Below are 6,436 nucleotides of genomic sequence, written 5' to 3' on the forward strand. Positions count from 1 at the left end.
AAAATTGTCAGTTGTACCCGGCTATCGTGAATAGTGACGATTTTTTGAAATACTAGTCTTGTTTAATAAATACACCAATGTCATTTAAAAAAATGTCCAAAATTACGAACATGCCTATGTACATAGTTTTAAAAGCATATAAATTTGTATTGTTTTATTTTATTTGAGCCTGCAAAATATTAAATAGGTTATGCAGATACTTACGTTATTTATTGAAATTAATAAATAGTAAAAAATAAATAGTAAAATAATGTGTTAGATAAGGAGCCTATCGATAGAGGACTCATATAAGAAAATGGTAGAAAAGTAAACATTTAGAAATTGAAGTGAACTCAGTGAAAATAGATTTAATATCTCATATGTATACAAATCGGCTATAGTACAGAGCATGTCGTGACAGTCTTTTAAATTTAAATGCAACCGCGCCTAATTATGGAACATGCGCAAAACACACGGAGTACGTCTCGCCCCCACTTTTTGGAAACAAGGTCATCCATTGAAACTATAGGTAATGATCAGTATAGGATAGAAGTATGTGGTAATTACAATATCTCGCGTTTGTGTAAATTTCAGATTTTTAAATTGCAAAATAAAAAAGTTATTAGGTAATAAAAAAACCAAAAAAAAAACAGTAACTTAGGTTCTTATCTTGGCAATTTTTTAATATACAGATTTCAAACCAATTGCATCAAATAGTGCTTAAAAAACCATGAATTAAGAAAAAAAAGCGCCTCGATTCGACCAATATATGTATAGGAGCCGAGATACAGGGTGTTTCAGTTCGAGTGAATCAAACTTTAACCACAAATAGAACTCAATAAATAATTCCGAATTGCCTTATAAAGCAATAAGGGGCTAAGTCTCACCATTTTCACTGTACAAGGCCGTATTGGTCGGTTGTTAAAATCATATTATTTATGAAATGTTTGGAATGCTTATAAGAAATTGATTCAAATTTGATGTGGTGTTAACATTTGCACATGTGCATAATTTGCTGTAAAATTTACAAATCTTTGTAGGTCAGTGAGTAGTAAAGCGGGATTTTCTTTACCCCAACTTCTACGCCAATGGTCTAATAATCGTTTGGGATTCATTTTTAGATTCCGTGAACAATTCTACATAAAAAAGGTATACTTGTTGAAAATCGGTATAGTGTATCGTTTTACCGAAAATCTCAGTTGAATGGGAGACCGTTCTTCTGATAAGATTTGAATATTCATCCATTTTTTTTCAAACACTAACTAATATTTCAAATCTTAAAAATAAAATGACATTTCCTGATGACGGATAAGTCTATTATTGCTTAGTTGTTTTTTCATGCCAGTCGTTGATACGGATAGTGTAATGGACGCACAGTTCAGCTTTAAAATTAATATGTAGGTGTGTAATTTAAAAAAAAATAATATAATTATGTTTGAAACAACCGGACCGTTGAATGAGCAAAGTATAATTGCTTCAGAATGGCACAAATTAAATTTTAGAGGAGGTGCCATTGAATATGCTGTCCACTGCACTGTAGCGCAACAAAAAAATTAGCTCGTAGGGGGAATTCACCACATTACGAATGCAATAAATAATACACAAGAGATTATAATAGTTAATGCATATTAATTAAAATTTATTTCCTATCCTTAAGAAACTTTTCTTATCAGAAGAACAGTCTCCCATTCAACAGAGATTTTCGGTAAAACGATACACTATACCGATTTTCAACAAGTATTCCCATTTGATGTATGTCCACAGAATCTAAAAATGAATTCCAAATGATTATTAGTTCATTGGTGTAGAAGTTGGGGTAAAAAAATCCCACTTTACTATCCATTCCTACGCCACTAACCTACAAAAATTTGTAAATTTTATAGTAATTATGCACAAGTGTAAATGTTAACACCACACCAAATTTGAATCAATTTGTTATAAGCATACCAAAGATTTCATAAATAATATGATTTAAAAAATTGACCAATACGGCCCCGTACAGTGAAAACGGGGAGACCTAGACCCTTACTTTATAAGGCAATTATGAATTATTTATTGAGTTCTACTTGTGGTTAAAGTTTGATTCACTCGAACTGAAACACCCTGTATACTGGGTGTAACGTAAAGGTTGGGAATAAATTAAACGGTGGATTCTTTGATTCAAAAAATAAATTTTTCTCATATGAAGTTATGCTCTACGGGCTTTCTTTTCCAAGCTACAGGGCGCTAAAAAGTTTCAAAAAATTTAGTTTTTCTCCAATAACTTTCGAACATTGTAAGATAATGGAACGAAATTTTAGCCTTAGCTTAATTTGATAATTCCTTTAGTAATAGGAAAAAGATTGACTTTGTAAGTTACTCAGTGGCGTACGTACGGATTGTACCGTAAGGTTTTTCGAAAAAAATTATCGTACGCCACTTGTAAAACATTTTTTAAATATTTTTTTATGATCCACTTTTTATTTTAAACAAAATTATCCTCTTGCGTTTTACTTGTAGCTCTTGTAATTTTTCCGTAAATAAAACTTTTGTAAATACCATATTTCCCACTGCTAACATAGGAAAATAAAAGTAAGAAAAACATTATGAAGTAAGCTTTGGGTTAGCTACCGAATATGGTCAAAGAGGCATTGAAAAAAGACTTTTGCATTGAAAATGATATTAAAAAACAAAATTTTTTTGAAATTATTTAGCGCCCTCTAACTTGGAAAAGAAAACCCGTACAGCATAACTTTATATGGCAAATATTTATATTTTAAAATAAAAAATCCACCGTTTCATTTATTCCCAACCTTTATGTTACACCCTGTATATTTTTAAACGGTATTTTGGCGGTTCTATTTAATATTTTGTAATAAACTTGGGCTCGTGGTAAAGTAGAAGACTTTCTTTATAGGTAGGTAGGTACGCTGAATTTTTTTTATGGATTCGACCAAAAACTGACCAAGTAAACGTTTGTTAAAGACAGCGTGATCCGCGCGGCTGAGCGGTAGCCAGGAGAGGGGAGCGCTGTGACATTATGCTGCGCTCGCTTCTCAAAATTCTTACTTAACAAATGGATTTTGGCACTTAGAAAGCAGCTACCGGGATGTTTTTTTAAACCAACTTATTTTTTCTGCTCTTTCGAGTGGCGTAAATAAAAGTCGGTGAGACTCTTCGTCAGACTCCGAAAAATTCATTTTTATTGACTTTTCACGTTTTCCTGGTTTTAGGTACAGCTGTAGTGATAAACAAAAATGTAAAAATAGACAGCAAAAGTTTTTTAATACACCCTATAACAGAAACGGAGCATCGCAGGACAAAAACTCAAGAGAGTTCTTATCTTTCGAAATGGGTATTCAAAAATAAATTTATTTGAGACAAAACCATCGGCGTACCATTTTTTTCTTTAATAATATCAAAGTCAGTGCTAGTACGCACGCCACTGTTAGAGCTAAAAATTATGTTAGTATTGAAAAACATGCACCTTTATTAACTATCATTACATACTAATTATCACTGAAATATCTCAAGCGGTTTCGTAAATATTAATTAATTTCCTTCTTTTACCTAAAATTTTAACACTCCTTATTTTTGCAACGGAACATGTTTGGACCATAGTTTATAAAGCAAACTAATAATTAATTTTCCATGTAGAATCACACTATTAAATATTAGCATATCATTAAGGAACACCCTGTATGTACATTATATAGGGTATAAGCGGTTGTCAGTTTTTTTAAGGGTAATAGTACGTGTTTCCCTGAATACGGCGAATCTGATTTTTTTTTTAATAAAATAAATAGTCCAGTACCTACTGTGATACTGTAATATTCATGTATTACAAATACATATTGTAGGCAACCTACAGTGCATGTGAAGGGTAACGAAGCGGTGGGGGTCAGTTAATTGTTGTTCCGCATTTGAAGACAGGATAGCTGTGAATTTTAATTTAATGTTTTCATCGTTGGAAGCCATCAATAGGTTGCGGTTATGCAGGTCTGTTGTCTAATAAGCGACCATTATTCAGAGAGAAAGCGTCGACGAAGGTGGTATATTAGTGTCTGTAAGAACTGAGAGACACACAAGGTATATTTAGACATTTTATTGCTTGTCCAGTGTCAACCGTTAGAAGTTATATTTAAACAGAAAACAATTCTTTATTAAATTCCAAACGAACTCCGTATCCTAAGGTCCACAATGCCCACATACTTAATGGCAGGTTACACATTTAAGAGATTATACTCAATTTGAACGCCAATTCGCTAATATTAGACGGGAACAAATTCAGAGAAGTGTTTTAAAACAACAACAGTAAAACAAAAGTAATTCGCGTCGAGCCGTCTAGTGACGTGGAATTATGCATGCGCTGCTGTGACTAAAGCGTGCCGTTATTTGAGGTTACACTAGCTTGTCCAGTGGCGGGGTATGAAAAATTACTAAAAAATTTTTTTTTAAAATTAAGATTTTATGGAGGAATTTGAGAAAATAAATATTGATACTTGTTTCTAAAGGTCAAAAGCAGCCTCTGTATAAATATCACCTCTACTAAAAGTCACACACTGTATAAACAATATCAGTAATTTCGCTAAAAACATCCCTATAAATTTTTATTTTATCTAAAAAATTTTTAATTCAAACCGTACGCCATTGTTATCAACTTGGAACATACTAGTACTAGACCATGGACGTTTATTATTATAGAAAATTATTGTCCCCTGTTATTATTAATAATTACTTCCTAGTAGCCTTCTAAACCAGTAATTAAAAGGTATGATAACTTTTAGTTGAACTTGCTATTATTAGAGGGTGTAATTAAGGCATAGTCCAGCATGTCATAGCTTTCCACCAAAGTTGTTTAAGTGTTACATATGTTTTTTTATTATCCGGTTAAATATAATGTTTTCATACAAAATTAAAACAGTTCAAGACAAGTTCTTTGTCACATTACTCCATTTTCTGTTAATATTTGAAAAGGTGGCATACCTCACTATAATTAAAAAAAAAATTAAATAATTTCATCTTACAACCATACTAAGCAAGAAATTGAAAGCACCAGTTGATTCTACGCCGAAAGTTGTTGAAAATGCCAAGAAAAGGAAAATCACCCTGTAACTTGAAAACAACTGAATATACAGTGTGTCCCCGGATGGGTACCGCACTCTAGCAAATTTCGTTGTTGATTTTTCGAGAAAAAAATATTAAGTAAGATAGTTAATAAGCCCATCTTCTTATTTCCAAACGGTGATTATTATTCTTCTTTTTTAACTAAACTCCGTAAGCATTTCGCGAGTAGTTCAAAATTAGTGTTGGCTAGTGAGTGTACGTTTCGAATCAGAGAGTCGACTCTTGGCTTAGATCATCTGAGTCGACTCCCAAAACATGTAAGACTCGACTCCGATGATTCACCGACTTCCGTGTGGAGTGTCGAATCCGTTATAGTGTACAGCTGAACCACCAGGGCCGAGAGTCAGATGTGAGTCAGATTCGTTTTGCGATTTGGATCGGCGTGTAGCTGTGCCTGTGATCACTGATATTTAATGATTTGCAAGTCGTTTGATACTGATAGGGAGTAAAGAGTGTGGGCAACAATGGCCACAATCTACAGGGAAAAACGGTAGCAAACGGTTTGCGTTTGTATTTGTAAACGTTTGAAGAGAATATATGCTTTATCGTCGCATTCATTCGCATTTTTGTATGACAACAAATTTCAGTGAAAGAACTAAGTACATAACCCTTGACTGCAGTGGAAGAACTAATTTCAATTTTAGTCGTTTCAGTAAACAAATATGTAATCGAATTATCGGTCAAGCTCAAGATCGACAAAATTCGTCAATCGGCCCAGATTTCGCTATTTCCGTCCGTTCCGAGACGGGCCACCGTGATTATGCGCATTACGAACTTAGCGATTCGATATCTACCATGGGAGTTGGGAGTCGGAAGAGTCGGCTCCCAGTTTCGACTCTCAACTTTGAAATGAGTCATTTGATTCGAAACATCAAAATGAATCGTTTTGCCCATCACTATTCAAAATGCTTTGAAGGCATTGTTTTGTTTTGATACTCTTTTTACTTCGGTATAAATCCGCCGAGTGGCACTACTCGTCGCTTAGCATCAGTTCAGAGCGAACAGCCGAGCTGAGCGGACGTGTTTGTTTGTGAGGTGAAGTGCATTGCAACGAGCAAAATCTACCTGCCTTTATTAAGGCTACCTGGAAAGAATCCCTTTCTTTCCTTTTAATCACCGACCTAATCCCCGGCTTAAGCATAGAGGCCGTCGGCATCTTTGTCGCAGGTACCTGTCCCGGGGTTATGCCCTGGTAAGTTTTTACTTATTTATCAGTTATTTGCATTACTTTAAAACACATTTCTTTAAAATTGCAACCCCCGACAAACAATATACCAGACAGACAAATACACCAAAAGACACGTACGCCCCCGTAAGGGGGCATCCCCACACGACTAACACTTACACACCC

This window comes from Anoplophora glabripennis, unplaced genomic scaffold, assembly GCF_000390285.2.
Source record: "Anoplophora glabripennis isolate ALB-LARVAE unplaced genomic scaffold, Agla_2.0 scaffold486, whole genome shotgun sequence".
Taxonomy (NCBI): domain Eukaryota; kingdom Metazoa; phylum Arthropoda; class Insecta; order Coleoptera; family Cerambycidae; genus Anoplophora; species Anoplophora glabripennis.